The sequence below is a fragment of the Heteronotia binoei genome, chromosome 9 (assembly GCF_032191835.1).
Source record: "Heteronotia binoei isolate CCM8104 ecotype False Entrance Well chromosome 9, APGP_CSIRO_Hbin_v1, whole genome shotgun sequence".
Taxonomy (NCBI): domain Eukaryota; kingdom Metazoa; phylum Chordata; class Lepidosauria; order Squamata; family Gekkonidae; genus Heteronotia; species Heteronotia binoei.
This window is the reverse complement of record NC_083231.1, coordinates 37184320-37207414: the sequence shown is the minus strand read 5'-3', so window position 1 is coordinate 37207414 and position 23095 is coordinate 37184320. Positions and strand designations below refer to the sequence as shown.

General features: G+C 45.1%; 1 long non-coding RNA gene across 1 annotated transcript in view; it reads right to left on the bottom strand.

Annotated features, from left to right (window-relative positions):
* Positions 1-22422, bottom strand: part of LOC132577056 (uncharacterized) — an 83836-nt gene extending 61414 nt beyond the window's left edge. The window contains exon 1 of the long non-coding RNA XR_009555789.1: positions 22176-22422. This is a non-coding gene — a long non-coding RNA (uncharacterized LOC132577056). The remainder of the gene's footprint in view (positions 1-22175) is intronic.
* Positions 22423-23095: the final 673 nt, after the last annotated feature.

Sequence of the window (23095 nt, the reverse complement as noted above, 5' to 3'; positions counted from 1 at the left end):
CACATCAATTAAAAGATGGGCTCTGAATAAAAACTTAAAGGAAGAACCCCACAGAGTAGTCAATATCATCAACAGCAACCTTGCAAATCAATTGTTCCACCCAAGTCAAAACGTTATTATTGGTACAAAAATATATTGCAATTTTTAAAAAGCAAACCACTCTCTAACGGGGTGTGTGTGAACATATGAAGCTGCCTTATACTGAATCAGACCCTCGGTCCATCAAAGTCAGTATTACCTACTCAGACTGGCTGCGGGTCTCCAGGGTCTCAAGCTGAGGATTTTCACGCCTATTTGCCTGGACCCTTTTTAGTTGGAGATGCTGAGGATTGAACCTGGGACCTTCTGCTTACCCAGCAAATCCTCTATCACTGAGCTACTGTCTCTCCCCAAGGAACAGGGACATTGTAAAATTTCTTTTTCTCTCCCCCCCCCCCTTTAAAGGGGATACAGAAAGGGGGAAAGGAATTATATAACATAATTGTGTATATCAGATATATATATATATATATATATATATATATATATATATATATATATATATATATATATATATATAATTTATATTCCGCCCTCCCTGCCGAGGCAGGCTCAGGGTGGCTATATATATATATATATATATATATATCTATATCAGAGTGTATAAATAATTTCTTAAAGTCATTAAAGTGTCAATGGAAATACTTTTTCCTGTCTTTTGCCCTTCCCCTAAGTATAAAAAGTCCCAATTTTGCATGCTCTACTTGAGGATTACTGCTGGACTTCACATAAGTCTGTTATAACCTACAGCAAGGCCATTCACTTGACTTAAAGTGGTACATGAAAGACGAGGATGTTGCTTTAATCTATGAAGCTACACAGTTAAGCACTTTTCAAGGTTTTATGTGCAGATTTCATTTTTTTAAAACCCTGAGATAGATAAGATTAGGTTGCACATTAACAGAGCGAGACTCACTAACACTTTATGAGCAAATGAAAAGAACCATTGACTGTCTATTATAGTGTAACAAAATTACCATCTCAGAAGGGGTTGGATACCAGAGCTATAACAATTAGTAAGGCTTTAAATCAAATAGTTTATACTAGTCTCTTCAATGATTAAACCTGTTCCTACCTCCTTAAATTACTAAGATTATCATCTGTGCTGCTAGCAAATACTCAACTAGGCCACAACACACAGATGCTCCATCCTTACCCCAAAATCTCAGTTTTGTGACTGTTTTGTTGCTAATGAAAGTATTCAGAATATAGTCAGCCAGGGCTTTTTTTGAGCAGGAACGCACAGGAAGAAAGTTCCATCTGGTTTGGCATCAGGGGGTGTGGCCTAATGTAGAAATGAGTTTCTACTGGGCTTTTTCTACAAAAAGGTCTCTTGGGTGAAACAATGGTGATGTCAGGGGGGGAACCTAATATGCAAATGAGTTCCTGCTGGGCTTTTTCTACAAAAAACACCCTGCAGTCTGCCAATTAACATTCTTCATATTGAGGCCTTTGCTAAAGAATAAGAACGTGAGTTGCAACCAACTAATAGTGATGACTCCCAACCATAGAGAGTTCAAAACGAGATAGCAGAGGTGGCTTGCCTTCCTTAGCCTAGCATCCCCACTTTAAACATCGTTCCTAAATTCAAGGAGCAGTACAATGAGGGAGGAAGGGGTTTTGTGTTGAAACAAGGACATTTGCTCAACAATCCTGTAAGAAGAACAATTCAGAAAAAGCGATTAGAGGAAATTTATGCTCCAGTGAGTCCTAAGTATGAGGATGGAAATATACACATGTCCTTTTGGGAATATTGTGTTTAAAAATTAAAACATCCTTTTCCAAGTTATTCTAGTTTGTAATGTTTCAGTGTCTTCATTCTATTGTTCTTGTTCATTCCGATTACCTGGGACAGAAGGCTGTGTGTGTTTAACACACGTTTCATTCTAAGCTCCCAAGAAACCTATCCATACCTGAAGAAAAACCTAACACGGATCCAGAGCAAAGTGCTTATTAAAGGACAGCCACCTGTGAATTATTTAGTTTATTATATTTTCAATACCTCAGGCTGCAAGTGGGGGCATCATATATTTTTATTTATTTATTTTATTTATTTATCTGGGATTTATATCCCGCCCTTCCCACCGAGTGGCTCAGGGCGGCTTACAACATATGTAAAACTAACATAAAAATAAATTACACTTTAAAATTAACATTTCATATTAAATAATTAAAATCCACATTTGTTATAAATATATATATCGTTAAAAATCAGACAGCGGTCGTGAAGCTACACTCTATTCAAATTCAAATACTGATTCGGTATACCGTCTTCAGCATTCCGGTGTTCCATATTCAATATTCAGTAGTCAGTATACAGGTATACAGGGATACAGGGCCGGTTAGTTGTGGGCCAGCCGGAAGAGGGTTGTCTTACAGGCCCTGCGGAATTGAGTAAGATCCCGCAGGGCCCTTACCTCCTCCGGCAGCTGGTTCCACCAAAATGGAGCCATTACAGAGAAGGCCCGGTCCCTTGTGGTCTTCAAGCGGGCTTCCTTTGGCCCGGGGACAACCAAAAGATTTTGAGATCCCGATCGCAGTGCTCTCTGGGGAACATGCGGCGAGAGACGATCCCTCAGGTAGGCAGGTCCTAGACCATATAGGGCTTTAAAGGTAATAACCAGCACCTTGTACCGAACTCGGTAGGATATTGGCAGCCAGTGCAGAGCCCGAAGTCCCGGCTGAATTTGCTCCCATCTTGGGAGCCCCAATAACAGCCGGGCGGTGGCGTTCTGCACCAGCTGCAATCTACATTTGTGCCCTGAGCCTTGTCTGTAAGCATTGCGCCCCAGGATTATACCTGATGTATGATCAGGTCTTCTAACATCAGAGAAAAGCGAATGGTACATCCCATTATTTAACTCCCTCTTAACATAAACACAATGGCAACAGAACGAAGTTGGAGTCCAGTAGCACCTTTAAGACCAACAAAGTTTTATTCAGTATTTATTTATTTTGTGTGCATGCACACTTCATCAGATGATGACATGGGGTATGCATTCACATGAAAGCTTACATTTTGAATAAAACTTTTGTTGGTCTTAAAGGTGCTACTGGATTCCAACTTTTTTCTGTTGCTGCAGATCGACACGGCTGCCCACCTGGATCTATCTACAATGGCAACAAAGCAGTGAGGTTCTTGAAGCACATCCAGCAAACCTTCTGATTTGTTTTACCCCTTCAGACAGCTTTCCCCACCCCCACCCCTCCCTGATGCATACGGTGTGCACTGTTTCTGCAATGCTACAAATGTCAACTGCACATCTGAAATTTTTGTCGCACTGTTTCTGTTTAGTGTATTCTGAAATTTGTTTAATGTGTGCCGACAGGAAAGTCTGGAAAGGGCTCAGAATTTTCAGACTCAAACAGGGGCTCAGTGGCACCTTAGAGACTAAGAATTCATGCATCAGTGCTCACCTCCTTAGATGAAATTCTAGCACAGTTATCCATCTAAATTTGGCAGAGGTTCCCTTCTGAGACAGCCTTTTCTGAAGCCATACCACTACATCCTTATGCTAACATCTACCATTCAGGCTTAGCTGGAACTGTTCTGGGTCAAATATGTTGATTTAGTCAACCAAGGGAAATTTTTCACAAAGGTCATAAATCTCAAGACAACCTGTGCTCAATACACTTCCCCCTGGGCAGACACCAGAATCCCACCCTTTGCAATAAAATCACAAGAGCTGGCAAGCTGCAGCTTTCATACTATATTGTTAAACTGAAGTTTCAACAACGAAAGACAATCTTGTCGAAAAGCATTTGGCTGACCATCAGGGATTGGTCTTCCCCAGTAGTCTGTCCCAAACACATGGCATTCTGAGATGTACTGCCCTGCCCACAGAGGATCCAGTAAGTTTTTACGGCTAATGTAATATACATATTATTTTAATTATAATTACCTTTAATTTCTATCCCACCCTCTCCACAAGCTGACTCAGGGCGGCTAACAACCAATTCAAAACTTCAAACAATAAATACAATTAAACAGTTCAAAACTTCAAAAAATATCAACCATGAATTTTGGTGTAGTGAGTAAATGTACAGACTCTTATCTGAGAGAACCAGGTTTGATTCCCCGCTCCTCTACTTGCAGCAAAGGTACAAAACTGGAGGATAAATCCACACCACTCAAGGTAACAAGCCACCACCACCACCCCCCTTTAGCTAATCCTCAGCTGAGAGACTGAGGGACCAGGTCTCCGGTGGTGCCAGGTATTAATCAAGATCTCAGCCCTTCAAGGTAGGCCACTTACAAGTTGAGTTCTGAAAATATTTACTTTGGTAGCTGTATCCAAAACAGGCCAAGTTACTGGGGTTAGACTGAAGCCCCAGAACCCAAAAAACACCACAGAAGTGTAATTAATAAGGTTTGTTAAAATAAATATGCAAAATAATGCAAGTATAGAAGCAATGCAAAACAGGGAAGAAAATAATAAAACTATATAGCAGGGGTGGCCAACGGTAGCTCTCCAGATGTTTTTTGCCTACAACTCCCATCAGCCCCAGCCATTGGCCATGCTGGCTGTGGCTGATGGGAGTTGTAGGCAAAAAACATCTGGAGAGCTACTGTTTGCCACCCCTGCATATAGCTATCTTAGAATACTTAGTCAGGCATTAGTCTTCTAACCCACATGTAATCTGGCCAGAGCGAAGATATGAAGTCCAGCTAGGAACCCAAAGTCCAACATTCAAGGGCAGGTGTCCCAGCTGCATAAGGCCCAACCGACAGTTAAAAGGATGTTCAGAGGTGCCAAACTAATAATAATAATAATAATAATAAATTTTATTTCTATCCCGCCCTCTCCACCTCGGCAGGCTCAGGGCGGCTAACAACATTTCATAAAAACATACTAAATTAGGATTGCCAAGTCCAATTCAAGAAATATCTGGGAATTTTGGGGTGCAGCCAGGAGACTTTGGGGGTGGAGCCAGGGGATTTTGGGGGGTGGAGCCAATAGCAAGGTTGTGACGGGAATAATTGAACTCCAAAGGGAGTTCTGGTAGGGTTGCTAAGTCTGTCTCAGAAAATATCTGGGGACTTTGGTGGTGGAGCTAGGAGACTTTCACATTCCCTAAAATAAATAAGTACAAAAACAGCAGTGCAGTTCCCCTGAATACACTCTTCATTTCCTCACCTAACCAGCTGCACCTCCTCTGTTCTCTCTCTCTCTCTCTCACACACACACACACACAGAGCAGTCAAAATAAACAGTTTGCAATCCCACATTTGTGTGGTCTCACTAAGGCAATTTACTCATGAGTTGCTGAAGTTCCAAGTTCTAAAGAATAACACAAGGAAATTAAAGGTTCTAGCTTACCCTTTCCTGTGCAAACGGCCTCTGAGACAATTATAAAACCAATGCAGTTTCTGGACTCCTTCCCTTCCCTTCCACCAGCGACACTGTTCTGCAGGCTCCCCCACCTGCAGCCTGGTCTAAGATTTAAAGGCACAGAGCACCCTTCTAGGGAAAAAGCTGTTCCCAGGGTCTACTTAAGCATTTAATGTTTGAAGGCACACAGGGGCTGTTGGGGTGGGGCTTCCTCCACTGGCCAGCTGGCTGGGGGTGGGAAGGAGCCTGCGAAAGCAGGGGAACCCTGCTAGGACCTGGGGATTGTCAAGCCTAAACTAAATGGTCTCATTTTCTGCCAGAATATCTGCAGCTGGCCTTATCCTGGAGTTGCCAGGTCCTTCCTCACTGCTGGTGTGAGGATCCTGGAGCTGGTCTGAGAGTCTTCCATGCGCTGCACAATGATGTCACTCAGAACATCACTGTATTGCTGACATCATTTGTGATGCTCTATGTCAGGGGTGTCAAACATGTGGCCCGCAGGGTGGATCAGGCCCGGCGGAGGGCTCCAATCAGGCCCTCCAGCAACTGGCTGTCATCTGCTTCATTTTCCCTTACCTGCTTTTTTCGGTCACCATTTTGTGTTTCTCCCCTGACAGGTCAGAGCTAGGGGTGTGCAAAAAAAAAAAATATTCGGATTTACACGGATTCAGAAATACACGGGAACAAAAAATTCAGAAAACCGTGTATTTCCGAATACCGGTACTTGGAATAGCCACATATATGGTAGATGTGCGGCTATTTCCGAATATACGGTCCCATTATACCCTATGGCCATTGAAATCAATGGCAAAATAGGGTATATTGGAAGCCACCTGGAGGGGAGGGGGTTTGAGGGAGAGCCCCCAAATTTGCAGGGGACTCTCCCCTACAAACTCCCCCCAAGTCCCAAAAAGATTGGGCCAGGGGGTCCCATTCCAGGGGCACCCAAAGAGGGTGCCCCTATCCCACCATTATACCCTATGGGCCATTGAAATCAATGGCAACATAGGGCATAATTAGAGGCAACTGGAGGGGAGGGGGTTTGAGGAACAGCCCCCAAAACTGCAGGGGAACCCGCAGGGGACTCTCCCCTACAAAACTCCCAAGTCCCAAAAAGATTGTGCCACAGAACACACAATCTACAGATGCCAGCTCTCCAGCCCTGCCCCAAACAACACAACTCTCAAACAAGAGAAGCAGTGGACCACACCTAGCTCCACATCATTCTGTATCTGACACAAAACATGAAGCATTTAGACTTACCTTGAGTGATGGATGGTTGGCTGATCCAGGCTCTTTTGCGTTACCCAGGGTGCACCATGAGGAGGCGAGCCAGAGTTGCACCCCAAATGAGGAAGATCACTGGGAGGGCCTCAGATTGTGTGAGAGGAAGGCAACCATTCCTTCTCTCTCAGCTCAGCGGCAACACATCAGCTATCACTGTCCCATTAGAGGGACCTCAGCATTGCTATGGCTGCTGGCTGCCTGTCATCATCACTGGCACCTCCCTCTTTCTTCCTCCTGCCCCTGAAGAAAAAACTGGGTTATCCAGGCTGGGCCTGTGGGTGCTGTCGGTTACAGTTGGGGGCTGCAATGGCCCTTTCAGTATTATTAGGCATGTGTGGATGGGGACTGGGGAAATTTGGATTGCTTTGCAGATTTTAAACCGACATTCACTTTTGGTTTGGGGATGGATGAGTGGTGGGGGGGATGCACTGCCAATCAATTTGTGAGTGAGTTTTTGGGCTGTCTTTGGACTCTAATCTATTTTTAGTGGGAAAGCGTTTTACAACCATCTTCCAAGCGCGGGCCAAGAGAGAATGCAGGCACAAGTAGGTGCTCACTTCATTCACTCTCGAAATCTACTTTCGGGGAGCTGAACAGAGGCAAGTTGACCTTCAGGAAGACCAACTGCTCAACTGTCCAGGGTTGCAGGCGATTGCGATGTGGGCAGACAATGTCGCCCATATGCGAAAAGACACGCTTGCTCTGCACGCTCATGGGTGGGCATGAGAGGAACACCTTGGCCACAGAGGAGAGGGCCGGCCAGACCCCCTCCTTCGTGACCCAGTAGTCCAAAGGAGACATTTCCTGGGACTCGTTGGGCTCCGAAAGATAGTCCCTCACCATCGCAGCACCTGTCTCCGCTCTCAGGGGCCTACCGCTCCCAGAGTGGCCAATGAGCCACCCGATTAGTGTCATCTCAGGACACTTCGTGGCGTGAGTCTGGTGGGAAACAATGGCTAGCCAGGGAGGTTGGGGATGAACAGCAGTGGAAGTGGCAGATGAGCTGCTTCCACCCCCCTCCTCCTCAGTTACTGGCACGGTGCCCCCCCCTGACTCTGCAACGCACGACCTTCTGGGAGAGCTCATCTTGACAGCGATCGAGCTCGTTGGCTCGCTCTGCGACTGTGCCCTTAAGGCGCAAGTCTAACATGGTCGCCATCATGTAGACCTTATCCTGGGTAAAAGTCTGAAAGCGAGCCTCAAGCACTTCCTGCAGCCTAACAACCAGGGCGCGCACCACTGGAAGAACGTCTGCACGGCCTTGAGCTGGCAATAGAAACGAGGCCAGATCCTCACGGGCCATGTGGACCATGGGGACGACCAGTGCGATGCTCGCCGTGTCAGACAAGAGCATTTCTGTGTGGGTCTTGAAGGGCCCAAGAACCTCCACAGTCTGAGAAATGACCACCCAATCCTCTTGGGTGAGACGGTTCTCATCCCGAAAGACCTTCATCTCAGAGACAAAGGCATCCAGGGCTGCTCTCTGCTTCACCATGCGCTCCAGCATGGCACAGGTGGAGTTCCAGCGTATGCTGACGTCACCGATCAGGCGGTGCCCTGGCACGCCTGTCAGTGTCTGTTTCTCACGCAGCAGATATGAGTCCGTATTGCTGCGTGAGAAGTGACCGATGTGCCGACACTTCTGGAGCAGAAGTCAGTACTCATGGGTCACGGCTAGATACCGACGATCCTGGCTTTTCGTCTGGCCCAATGCGTCCTTAACCACGAGGTGGAGAAGGTGGGCCACGCAAGGAAGGCGTTTTAGGCCCTGACGCTGGATTTTGGAGCCACCATCAGTCACGATGAAGCCCGTGGCGATATCCCTGCCTACCCAGCCCTCTAACTGCCATGAGAGGATGGCTCTGAGAGTGTCCACCGTGTGCGGCGCGTCGACTGTTTCGGCGTGCAGCAAGACCCAGCGATAGCTGGCCTGGCAGCCCTGACCCTACCTGCCACTACTGCCAGTGCCACCCCCACCCTGCACTGCCTGCAGCTCTCTGGGTTGCCACCAATGAGGAGTCAGGGAGAGATATCCCTCGAACGCATGTTGGGAGCTCCAGAAATCTGAGGTGAAATGCAGTCCCCCCGGCAACACGGGACAAATGCGCCTTCACCACAGATCTGGTCACCCTGAAAACAGCTGGCACAATCATCCTGCTAATGGTGGTTCTAGTAGGAACTTTGTACCAGGGCGCCAGGTACTCGAGCAACCCTAGCACCCCAGGATTCCTGACCACTAAAAATGGAAGCCCATGGGCAATCGACCTGGCAAGGTTCCAGGCGATCACCCTCCTGCCATGCCTGATTCCCCCTCTTGGCACACAGGTGCCACCCCCACCAAACATCTCAGGCAGAGATGGCTGGCATCCCTGCACTGCCACGGAACTCTCCTGGTCCCGGCCACGACTGATCCTGGCCATGCACAGCTGGCACTGGGCATAGCGTGGATCCTCCATAAGTCGGAAATACTTCCAGACTTTGGAGGTGTACAGATGCCCAAGCTGACTGGCAGCTTGGGTGTCCAGAGCCACCTCCTGTGAGGTGCTCGAGGCAGACACATCGTGTCTCGGGGTGGCAGGAGGGGCTGGCCGCCGAGGGGAAGTGGGCGGAGATGGAGGCACCTCATGTGTCTCCATCTCTTCCCCCTCCACCCCATGCGGCCTCCTGGCCACCCCCTGAAGGACTGCTGGTGCCTGAAGGAACCAAAGAAGTGGGCTGGTCCTCCTCATCCAGCTTCTCTTCCAGCTCCTGCACGACACTCTGCACCCTCCTTGGGGTGATCTTTTTGGACAGAAAACTGTCCCCAAAGCTCATCTCCAAGGAGGACTGCTTTTGCTGCCCCTCCTCCGGCTGCTGAGGCTGAGCGACATCAGTTGGAGGAGAGACTGCCCAAACAGCAGACCCCTGCTCAGTTCCAGCACCTAATGGCACCTCTGCTGGGGGCGCCCCAGCAGCAGCCTCGATGAAGGGCCCAAGGCGGGCCTTCGTCTTCATCACACTCCGGCCAGAGGTCGGAGTGCTGGAATGCGGCTGTGGAGTGGCCCTACGCACAGGTGGGGGAGGAGACCTGGGTCCTCCCCCTCCCCTCCACCCCTCTAGTCTTCTCCTTGGCCTTGCCCCCAGGGCCCCTCTTCTGCTGCCTGTCACTCATGTCACCCTTGGCCAGTCTCACACAACCTGAACTGAGAGTGGGTTTTTTTTACAAACCTAACTCACTGCACTTTACCCTGAACAGATGCCCTGACTTCTTTTTAAAAACCCTCCCACCAAAACTTGTTTGTTTCTTTGGTCCCTAACCTGTCCTTCTTTGGGTTGGGGTAGTAGTGATCTGGTAAAGTTTAGGAGACTAGGTGATCTTGCCTCTACCTGGCTACAGTTTTTAAAAGGCTACCTTGAGATGAAGGCAATCCTTGTTATATCCTTCTAGTGAAATTTCTCCTAACTAGATCCTGGGACAAACCGGATTTCCTTGCAAACTAGAAATCAGGTGTCCCCTATAACTTGAGAGAAGCTGTGGTTTACCCTATGGAAATCTAAGGATGCACCAGCTTTCAGTGGCTGAAAGCAAGATGCAATGCAACCCTAGTCTCTTTAAAAGGGAGCCTGATGTGGCCTAGTAATGATGCCTTTTATGAGAAACCTAAAATCTTTTTAAATCGCCCCATCTGGCCTATTTGAATTTTGAAAAAAGATAAAGCCCTAAACTGGATTATTTTTTTTAATTTAAAAAAACACAATCCCTAAAAACACCCTTATTAGTGAGGCAGCCCTAGGCATACCGAAAGCAGCCTCAGACTCCAAAAACAACTCTATAAAACTCCACCCCACATAGCCAACACACCAATCCTCTCACACCAACCAGAGGCAATTTAAAAAAACCAAAACGTGACAGAAAGAAACTTAACTTTTAACACCGCCCTCCAAAACCAGAACCAGGAAAAGGCTCTATAGCTCTGCCGGGTGATTAAGTTTGCCAGGCTCAATTAATCACCCTGCAGAGCTACTGAGACAAGCCTCTTTTCCTTCTAATTAATGGCTGAGGCTCCTCCCCCTCTTCCTGCCCAAAGAGCCAGTGTTTCCTTTGCCCAGACCCCACCATCAGGAGAGCTACAAAGAAGCTTTTAAGACTAGCAACGTTTTAGTGAAGGTATGAGCTTTTTGCCTTGCTACAGAGAGAGAGAGAGATTTGTTGGGCCTGTAACTCTGTTCCCCTCCTCTTTTTCACTGTACTCATGACCTCCAGTCTTTCTCAATAGGAAAGCATGTGAACTATTTAGGAGAAATATCAGCATTAGGCTGAGAGTGTGTTCCATCCCAGGTTTACCCAGCAAATTTTCCTTATTTTTTCTTTCACATTTTCCTTTGATTGGGGGTCTTGAATTTAGACTTCCCAGAGAGTAGGCTGACACTGACCACTGTACATGGCTGTCTCTCTGTTCTTGTAGTTGTTTTTTGGGGGGAAGTTGTATTTTTTTTTTAGTTGTAGTCATTTTTCTGGGGGAAATTATAGTTTTGTAGACAAGCACATAGCCTGTACCATGGTGCCTTCACATGTTATTGGCTAGTACTTGAAGCAACTTCTTTACAAAAGCTCACAGTGTCTAGCTGCTTCATGTTGCTCTGAATCTTAGGCTCAAAGCATTGACCATGAATGTCTGTAATGAATGTCAATTAATCAAAAGTAGGTTTGCAACTTACAGATGTGCACACCTGAACAGCACATATTCAAGACTGGTACAGCGCAGATATTGTCTGCAGTTTTTGATGCAATAATTCATAGCAAGAGGTGACATTTATCAGAGACTGTAAAACAAAATATTGCAAGCGGGCTAATATTTTAAGCATGTTTTGTTTTAAGCAAAAAAAGAATCTTTAATCTTTATATATGTCCGCTACCTGGCAATACATTTTATGATACACATGGTTCAGCCCAACAAGGTCTCATTTATGTCAAATCTGTCCTTCATAACAAATGAGTTTGACACCCCTGCTCTAGGTTTTAAACAAACCTTTATTGTCCCAAAAACCTGAACAAAATTTGAGTGAAGGTCAAGAGGCCAAGAAATGGCTAAGAAAGGCAGGTTTCTTGACATACATGTAAGTCTTTTAAGGGGGAAATGAGACACATTATAAATTATAACATTTAAACTTATATGCTTCATTTACATTTCATGTAAATTGCTATTCAAGTGGAAAGGAAGATCTTTTTAAAATTAGGGGCAAACAGCAGGGGCATAGCTGGGGCCAATCTCAACTCCCTCTACTGTATTTTCATGGTAGCAATAAGGGTGAAAAATCAGTGTATACATGCGCTATGAATATTTATTTACAGACTTCATTTAATCTCATTTTACTCCCCAATGGGGACCCAAAATGAGTTACAACTTTGTATATTTCATCCTCACAACAATTTTTTTTTGTATTGTTTGTGCACGCACGTGCATGCCTGGAATTCATGGCTGACATCTGGGGACCCCAGTGGGACTCGGAGGCAAGGACATTCAGAGAAGTGGTTTTCTCCTTGCTTCTGCATCCCAGCCCTGGTGTTCCTTGGAGGTCTCCCATCTAAGTACTAGCCAGGGTTGGTAGTTTCTGAGATCTGGCGAGATCAGGCTTGCCTGGGCTATCCATGTCAGGGATCCTCACAAAAATCCTGTGAGATTGATTAGGCCGACTGTGTTACTGGCCCGAGGTCACCCAGCAAGGTTCACAGCAGAGTTGGAATTCAAACCTGGATCTCCCTGGTGCTAGTCTTGCATTCTGACCACTCAGTAAGGCATATCTGTTATGTATACCCCTTGAAACAACAAGATATGATGCAATGCACAGTTTTCAACCAAATGGATATATATGAACAACATCATATTGGATTGTTATAAAGGTTAGTACTATATGGGTTGTCAAACACCAATATCACAATCACACAAAACTGATCATTTCTGGGCCCCCTTTAAAATCATTAAAACTATATTCAATGAGATTTTAAAGTACCACTGATTGGATTCCACTACCCTCTTACATTTCTTTTTTGATTGAGAATGTCTGTATGCACTACATTTCATTCTTGCTTAATTCTGGTTTAACTAAGATAAGCTCTAAATTAATTCAGGAACCAAAGTATATGCCATCTCACATGACTTTTGTTCTTGCAGATTCCATGATCCCCATCATAGCCTTTTTGGTGGTCAAATGAGACCCCTTCCTCCCCCCTTTTTCACCAGTGGAAATCCTGGCTGGATCCAAATAATTTCGCCAGTTTTACTTCCCTTCTACTGCCTTTTCTGCACTTTTTCCCACCTCACAAACTTTACTGTCTGAAAATTTTTGGAACTTTTTTTTCCTTTTCTCAGCAATAAATAGCACTCTGTCTCAGAAATGCATACAAATGGCTACTATTAGAATTCGAATGTACTCTTGGAATGAAAGAAAAGCTTAATATAAATCTTTTCCTCCCAAATAACCAGGACATAAATTCAGACAGGGACACCGCCACCTAGGCTGAGCTGGGAGAGTTCAGTGTCTGCTGTCCCTCTCATAAATTAATTGAGGTCTCCTGGTGTTGTAAATGAATAGCACATCCTGGAAAAGATCATATCTGTCAAGATTGCAGATTGGTTTTCTCTCAGAGTTTGCAAAAAGTCACAGTGTACAGTGCCTTCATTATGTCGATGAGAATGGCTTCCCAACTGGAAACAAATGTGCGCTTTATTCTGTTAGGCCTGAGCTTTACAGAAAAGCAATTTTCCTTCACAGCCAAGCAATGGGAACTCCCCCCCCCACCACCACCCAACACACACCAAAAAATGTCATTTCGCGTCTTTCATTCGGTCACCTTTTTACTGACAAATGTATATTCTTTCAGCTTCATGGTGTACTCAAGAATTGTGACATTTAATGGCCAAGTCAGGTTAATCACAGGTGAGTGCATGTTCCTGATGGATATTGCAGCTTCAGCTGCATTCTCTGCCTGAAGAGAAATTGAATGATCTGGTTACACGATCTGGTGCCTCACACACTCTTCTAAAATGTGGATGCCTCATATTTCCATTCCATCCAGAAAGCTTGGCAATCCACCTTAAAATGTTACAATATTCTTGTATTGTGACCTGAAAGCAAGAGCAGACTTATATTGTGGCCTCCGGAAATGCTGCTCTTCTCTTTCTCTCTGACTTTGCACCACTGCAGAACACTTAAATACAAGTGTAGAACTGTTTCTGGTTAAGCGTTTCATTTACTGGTTTCTGTCACAATACTGGATGTTACACGTGATCCGGTGCATTGGCCTTGTACTTGGCGACATGAATGAAAAAATAGCCAGTTTTCTCAGGGCGAAGTGCTCTATTAGCATTCATTAATGCTAATGTTACTCCTCGGTACTGCATAAAACTCTTAATGCCAAGTTATTTGCTAAGGAGCAATATAAAAATTGCTACTCCACAGTGAGCCCAAGCCACCTGCTGATTGAAATCAGCAAGAAGATAATGAAGTGTGTGTCTGCTTGCTTTCCTTATATAACTGTCTGTTTGAAAATGAACAGCGATTTCAGGGCTGTCTGAAGTTTTTGTGTGGTTTTTTTCCTGAGAGGCCTGAGACAAATGAGTTAATGAGGTCCTTCCCACTCTTTGTGCAGGCCACGTTTGTTTGATCTTGCCACTGAATTCTCACACTAAGTAGCTAACTACATTCCCGCCCCCTCCCCAGCACCCCTTTCAAACACTTGCCTTCCTTCTTTTCAGTAGAGTCCCAGAATAAATGAGATTTTTAAAAAGTATTTATTTTATTTTGCTTTCTGCCTTCTACTTTTAGACTCATTTTTAACTAGACTGACAACTCTGATTTTCAACTCCTGTGCAGCTGCCTTTTCACAAGGAAGAAACCTCACAAATTCTAACCACTTCCTTCCAGCCTCAGGTGCACACTTCTGTAAGCAAAATAAAAGCAACTGCTCTGTTTTTTAAACCACCATCTTTCTGTTGTGCTTTGTACAAAGTTCAAGCTACTGTTTCCAACAAGTCTACTTCCCCTTTACTTGTGATAATCTATAAACTACAGTGTCAGGACAACAGGCATTCAATCCATGTGTCACTGGTGGTGATCACTTCAATTCAGGAGAATTCTAAAGCTCTCAAAGGAGATCCCCCACTTTGACATTTACTAAATAAGGATTTTACACCAAATACTGGAAGAACACTAGAAAGTTTGAAGGAGAAGGTGTGGGCAAGATAGAGTATGTTCTGGAATTGGAGAGTAGAATATCTCTGACAACAATTATTAGAACTTGTGCTTCTGAGACATTCATAAGAATTTATGTACTCCTTACAAACTGATTACTGTCATTATGGAGAATAGCCTGCCTATCTGAGCTACTGAAATAGTCCACAAAGGTACATTACTGGTGGCAGTAGCTGGATCAGAGCTTAGCAGGCGGTGGAGAAAATGGCCGTTGACAAAAACCCCCAATTCAACAGTTGTTCTCAGGGATTAAGGAAAGTAGGCCAAGAAGCCCCATTTTTAGGGGTGGGGGGGAAGCTAGGCACTGAAAATGTGAAAGATGTGGTGGAGAACCCAAATCATGAGGTCAGACAGCTTCAATAAGACAACAAGTAACTCCATCCTGGAAGATATCTGAGAAAAATACAAGATTTTGAAACAAGACAAAGTTGGCATCTGAAACAGAGAATGGGAGGGTCAGGGGTGAGTCAGCCTACATTACACAGGAACAGGTACACAGGGAATGCAACAGATATACAACCAGGACATTATAAATAAGACTAGTCATCCACTATACCCAATAATGCACAAGGTAGCGCCCAGAGAACTGTTCTACCCACTGACTCTGGGCCACAAAGTATTTAAGTGTTACCTGGGAGAGCAGTATCTATTTGGCAAGTGTGGCATGCTCCATATGAAAAATTGCTGGGTGACCTTGGGTCATTAACAGTTCCCTCAGAACTCTCTGAACCCCACCTACCTCACAAGGTGCCAGTTATGGGGAGAGGAAAGGAATGTGATTGTAAACTATTTTGAACCCCTTAAGGTAGAGAAAAGCAGGATATAAACTTGCTGTTCTTCTTGGTTAATATTGTTGCAGATGTTCCTTGAGTGATCCTAGTTGATTCTGGGACACAAGTATCTATGGTGCCTGAAGCTATTCAGAAGAAAGCATCACAAAGTATATTTCTCAGAAAGCGAATCCCTACTTTGGGAGTGTCCAGGTTGGAAGCTGCCAGAAGTTGAATATAACAGGAAGTGGGAAAGCCACCACCCCAATCAACACCCTAAACCTAATATAGGATTTTATTGTAGTTCAAATCTCAAGTGAAAGATCCATATTGACTTCCTACTTAAATATGGAGCTAGCTTGAATATGTGAGAGAAGTCATTCTATATAATTAGGATATGTGTCAGAATGAAAACATTAATGTATGCCAAGTATTATGGCAGAAGATGTTGCAAATCCTTCAAGGGCAGAGGAACCTACAGCAAATGAGAAGACTGACAAATGGTGGAAAGTTAGAAGGCATTATTGAAACATATGGGGCAGTATTATGAGATGATGTATTTGTAGCAGAAACTCTTGCTGAAAGGGGTATTTTAAATTTAGCTCCAAAATCTCATGTGTTAAATCCACTGAGAAAAGTGTCCTCCTTTATAGGGCTTTGCCGTTACACGACAACATGCTATCAAAATTCACAGAGAAAACTCAGCCTTCAGTTATTTAGTGGACAATGTGTGTGGTATAATGCCTGCCACAGGTATTTCCAGAAACTGAAACCCTAATGGATGACTGCCCCGGTATTAGCTTTTCCTGATCCTCAGGAAGGAAGTTGTTATTCTAGATACAAATGCCAGTGACATGGAAACTGGGATTGGCAACTCCCAGGAATGCTTAGATAGTGAGAGGGTAGTAACTTATTCCAGTAGAATATTTTCTAACAGGAGTATAAACAAGGAATTATTAGCTATAGTTACGTTTACTCAACAACAGGCACTATTTACTTTGTCAAGTGGTTTACCTTACAAGTGGATCATCATTCACTAAAACAGTTGAATTGTTTCAAATCGCCCGAAGGTCAGGCTTATAAGTGGTTGTAAGATGTGAAACAATTGACCTTGACATTTTCCACAGGCCAGGAACACGGCATAGGAATGCCAATGCTATGCCTCGTATTCCAAAAGGCTGATCCAAAAGTAGGAGTTACAAAATAAGGCTGGGTTTTTTTACCCACTGTGAGGCAGGGGGAAACTGTCATGCAGACAGAATGTACTGTGAATGAACAGCATGAGAACAGTCAACCCTACAGACTGAATTAGAAAATACTAAAGCAATTCAAACTTATGATGAAGAACCGGGATACAACTGTGAGTCCTGAATTTGTCACAAAACCTAGCTTTAAACTTTACTTAAAAATACAGGAAGATTTAAAATTAAGTCATCCAAGCAGATAGGGTTGCCAATCCCCAGTTGGGGTCAGGGGATTCCCAGTTTGGAGGGCACCTCCCCCCCCCCCATTTCAGGGTTATCAGAAAGTGGGGGTGGGGAATGTCTGCTGGCACTCCACTGTACTCTATGGAGATCAGTTTCCATAGGGTATAATGGAGAATTGATCCCTGGGTATTTGGAACTTGGGGGGGCTGTTTTTTTAGGTAGAAGCACCAAATTTTCAGCATAGTATCTGGTGCCTGTCCTCAGGTACCAAAAAGATTGGACCAGAGGGCCCAATTCTATGAGCCCCAAAAGAAGGTGCCCCTATCCTTCATTATTTCCAAATAGAGGGAAGGCATTTAACAGGTGCACGATCCCTTTAAATGCTGATGGGACTTCAATCATGCTTGTCACAACCTTGCTCCTGGCTCCACCCCCAATGTCCCCAGATATTTCTTGAGTCAAACCTGGCAACCCAATGAGACCATTCATGCACCAGTATAGGCTGTAATTGTCACCTGGGAACTGACTGGTTATCGGCCAAAGTAGCAGCAATAACCTTTTGGATGGGACAGCGTGAAGGCATGAAACAATCCAGTCAAAGGTGCACTGACCATGCATTTTTAAAAGAGCAGCTCTGGTCACACTGTACAGCAAAAGCGGCTTTTACTCTGGAACAATCTAGCCTTAAGACACAAGAAGAGCCTTCTGCATCACACCAATAGAACATCCAGTTCAGCATCCTGTCTCAGACAGTAGCCAACCGGTTCCTCTGGATGGCCAGCAACAGGGCATAGAGGCTGAGACCATCCCCTGACGTTCCCTCTCGGCTCTGGAATTCAGAAAATTAATCCCTCTGAGTGTGGAGGTTCCCCTCTGTTACCATGGCTAGTAGCAACTGATTTTCCATGAATCTATCTAATCTCTTTAGAATCTCAGAATCATAAGAGTTGGAAGGGACTACCAGGATCATCTAGTCCAATCCCCTGCACAATGCAGGAAATTCACAAATGCCTCCCCCCACTCCCAACTAACCACTGTTCCATGCTCAGATGGCAAAAAAACACCCCATAGGTAGGTAGGTAATTTTTTTTTTTTTTTAGGTAGGTAATTTTATTTATATCCCGCCCTCCCCGCCGAAGCAGGCTCAGGGCGGCTGACAACATCATTCAATTATACAAAAACAACAAAACAACAAAGTTACATTTAACGTTAAAATTCTAATAAGTTTAAAATTGATTAATTAATTAGTAATAAAAGTGCTAGTGCTGTTTGTTCTTTATATGATGGCGGTAATCCTTAGCAGTCACTTCCTTCATCAGCAATCACTTCCTTCATCAGCGAAAGCCAGTCGAAAGAGGAAAGTTTTGCAGGCCCTGCAGAATTGTTCAAGGTTCCGCAGGGCCCGCATTTCCTCTGGAAGTTGGTTCCATAGGTTCGGGGCTACAGAGGAGAAGGCCCGATTACGGGTGCATTGCAGCTTCACCTCTCTTGGTCCGGGGGTGGTCAGCAAGTTTTTTCCAGCTGACCTCAGTGCTCTCTGGGGTTCGTATGGGGAAAGACGGTCCCTAAGGTAGACAGGTCCTCGACCATATAGGGCTTTAAAGGTGATGACCAGCACTTTGTAACGAACCCGGTATGTAACTGGCAGCCAGTGCAGCTCGCGCAGCCCAGGCTGTATATGCTCCCATTTAGGGAGCCCCAGTAACAGTCTGGCCGCTGCGTTCTGCACCAGCTGCAGCTTCCGGGTTCGGTACAGAGGCAGCCCCATGTAGAGGGCATTACAGTAATCCAGTCTCGAGGTGACCGTTGCGTGAAGTACCGTTGCCAGATCTTGGCGCTCTAGGAAGGGAGCCAACTGCCTTGCCCGCCTCAAGTGGAAAAAGGCTGACTTGGCAGTGGCTACAATCTGGGCCTCCATTGATAATGAAGGCTCCAGTAAGACTCCCAGACTCCTAACCCGGTGCGCCGCTTTCAGCGGCGCCCCGTCGAAGACCGGAAGAGGTATTTCCCCTTCCCGGGCGCCCCGACCCAGACAAAGGACTTCTGTCTTCGCTGGATTCAGTTTCAGCCCACTCTCCCTCAACCATGTTGCCATATCCTGCAGGGCCCGGTCTAAATTCTCAGGGACGCAGTCAGGCCGGCCGTCCATCAGCAGATAGAGTTGGGTGTCATCTGCATATTGATGGCACCCAAGTCCATATCTCCTGGCAATCTGGGCAAGAGGGCGCATATAGATATTGAATAACATTGGTGAGAGAACTGCCCCCTGAGGCACTCCACAATCCAGTGTGCGCCTCCGGGACCGCTCACCACCAATTGCCACCCTTTGTCCCCGATCCTCGAGGAAGGAGGAGAGCCATTGTAAGGCAGACCCCCTCACCCCTATATCGGCGAGGCGGCGGGTCAGTAGCCGATGGTCGACCGTGTCGAACGCGGCCGACAGATCTAACAACATCAGCACCGCCACACCGCCCCGATCCAGATAGCACTGATGCAAACCTCCCTCTCATGATTTGCCTAAATTCACAGAATCAACGTTGCTGTCAGATGGCTATCTAGCATCTGTTTGAAAACCTCCAAAAAAGGAGAACCCATCATCTCATAAGGAATCCTGTGCTCTGAGGAACTGCTCTAACATGTTTAGTCAAAAACTCTTTTGATTTAATTTCAACCTGTTGGTTCTGGTTCAACCTTTCAAGGCAACAGAAAACAACTCCGCATCATCCTCTATATAATAGCCCTTAAAGTACTTGAGCATGGTGATCATATCACCCCTCAGTAATCTCCTCTCCAGTTCCTTGAACCTTGCTTCATAGAACTTGGTCTCCAGATCCCTCACCATCTTGGTTGCTGTCCTCTGGACATGTTCCTACTTGTCTATATCCTTAAATTGTGATGCCCCAAAATGAACACAATACTTTAGGCAAGGTCTAACCAGAGCAGAGTAAATCGATGCCATCACTTCATGTGATCTGGACACTATACTTCTGTTGATACAGCCCAAAATTGCACCCATCTTCTTAGCTACCACATAACACTGCTGACTCATGTTCAGTGTATGACCTCTAGACCCATTTTCGCACATACTACTGCCAAGACAAGTCTCCTCCATCCTATAATTATGTAGTGGATTTTTCCTACCTAAACGCAGAATGTTACATTTATCCCTGCTAAAAAAAAATCATTTTGTTTTAGCCCAGTTTTCCAGTCTGTCAAGACCATCCTGTATCAGGACTTTTCTTTTGTAGAAAAAACCCATCAGGAACTTACTTGCATATTAGGCCACACTCCCTGATGCCAAGCCAGCCAGAAAGGCATTCCTATGTGTTCTTTCTCAAAAAAAGCCCTGCATGTTAACACATACCCCTATGCCTTCATCCTATCCTAGGGTGCGGTCACACATCACATTAAAAGCGGGTGTGCAGCGCTCCAATTTGAACCGCTGAATATTGATTCGATGCAGGGCCGTTCAGATGAGCATCCAAGAATGCAACTCATTCTGTTGTTGAGCGATCAGACATCCAATACTATCACGCTCTTTTCTTGGAGCATGCGTGATCAGATGGTGATTTCTGGGAGGGGGGGGGGTCCATTGAACATGTGCCCAACTGTTTGGAGGTGGGAAATCAAACGTTGCTTCAGAGGCGGGGGGGAGGGGGGAAAGTTTCCGGAATTAACGTTGCTGATTCAAACCAGGGAACTGCCAGGAATTACTTTCCTAGAAATTGGCAGTGACAATGATATCTGGAAATCCTCCACATTGGAAAAAAAATTTTTTTTTCCTGTTCTGAATAGTGGGATAACGTTCCTCCCCCCCATCCGATCCTGTGTTGATTGGAAAAGCAGAAGCGTCACCTCAGATTCCCAGATGATCTGGCAATGCGCATGTCTTCTGGGGCTTTTTTTTTTAAAAAAAGGTGGGAGGGGCAGTAAACATTCCGAAGGGCAGTATCGCATGTGAGCTCTCCAAACAGGAAAAACCCGATCTTGTGCCGCTTTTTTGAAAAAGGGCCGGACTTTCTGCGCTGTCAAATCAATGCGGCATTGAGGCGCAGCAAGCCGGGATGACCCTGGATGATGCTCGATTGCCAGATGTGGATGTCTGAATGAACACATTTAATCCATCAGCAAGACGGAGCTGTGTCGCCACTAATGGTACGTCTGACTGTACCCCTAGCCTCCTATCTGTCTACATAGTGTTATGGCAACAACTGCAGGCCCATTGCTGAGTGCCTGCAGAATCCAGGCCATAGTGAAAGTCAAGGAGGTAAGCATGTGCTTCTGTCTCTCCTACTGAAATCAATGGGGCTATGCAGTGGATAACTCTAGGCAAGTCATGCTCTTATCTTAGACATACTTCTATCCCATAGTGTATGAGGTAGTTATTCAGCATTTTTCCACCTTCCCACTATGTGTAGGCTACAGTGAAGTATATGTTAAGGAGTTTTGGCTAAACAACACACACACCCTACACTGCTTTTCTATTGTGTAAATGCAGTGGGAATAAAAAAGTTATATGTAGTCCTTTCACACATTACAGGATAGAATCACCAAAGCAGGTACCTTCTAAATCTTTTCATTAGTGTTAATTCTTATTTTAAAGTTTGAAGCACGCATCTGAGAATTTTACTCAAAATTGAGGTGAACCCATTTTTAGAGCAAGGTGGCACTACTGCTTTCTTTCCTTGTTGACTCAGTTTGTCAAATATGTTATCAGAACGATTAGCCTAGAAATAATGGGCACAATCCAACTGGGACATATAGAAGAAACTTCTGACACACACACACACACAGAGCAGGAGAGGGAGAGAGAGAGAGAGTTTCAACCAAGTCTTCAGACTAACACAGGCAAACAAAAGGTCCTAAGCCTTACTAAAACAAATGCAAAATGAACAGAGCCTCACAGAGACTTGCTTTTTCACAGCTTCGCTATCTATGTGTACAGGACTTCTAAAACCAATGCAAAACAACAGAGGCTCTCACCTTTTTTTACAGCTTCACAGCTAAATGGGAACAACCACCTTGTTCTGCTGGCTCACCCTGCCCCCATTCAGCCTGGCCCTACAGAAATGCAAAGACACACATACCTTCTAAAAAGCAAGCCAGTTCCTAGTTTCTTCTAGCTTTTCAAAGTGGAAAGGCATATTGGCAATTGGGGCTGGGGCTTCCCCAGTCAGCCAGCTGGCTGGCTGAGGCAAGGAGCCTTCAAAACGGGGACCTGGAGACTGGTAAGCCTAGGAGGCAGGCAGGCAGGTACTTAGTAGTCCTCATAAGTGCCTGCTTTCTCCAAGCCACACGATTGGATAAAGCAGGCTTAGAGAGGGAAGGCACTTCAAGAGACAGGTCCCTAAGTGCCTGCCTTCTCTCCAAGCCAGCCAGAACACTGCAAGGCAGTAGGAATACTCTGGGAGCCAGCTGGAACTGCGCTCCTGTGAGTTCTAGTTAAAAAAAAAAAGCCCTGATCCTATGTCTTCTACTGTATTTGCTACCCCTCCGAATTTAGTATCATCTGCAAATTTAATAAGCGTCCCCTCTATTCCTTCATCCAGATCATTTCTAAACAAAACAGGTTCCACTTGTAACATACTTGTTCACTTTCTCAGAGAATTCCAAAAGATTAGTGAGGCAGGACTTCCGTATGATTTTCCCTCAACAGGCTTTGTCCCTCTGTGTGCCTAACAATTCTTTCTTGGATTACCATCTCTACCAATTTGCCTGAGATAGATGTTAGAATGACTGGCTGTAATTTAGTTTAGGAAGGCCTAGGACAAACAGGCATCTAACAAGTCTTGAGAAAAATGTTCTCTCCTTATAATGGAGCTTTCATGTATGGAAACAGCTGGAGCTTTTCATAACATAGTGATAACTAGTGCCTGGTAAATAGCATCCTATTAAGCCACTATTAAAGGGACGAGATTTTAACACAGGGCACATGTCAAAACATGCAGTCTTTATGAATTAGAAAGTCCAACAAAAATGCTGTGAAACATTAAGCAAGTTTTTGAAT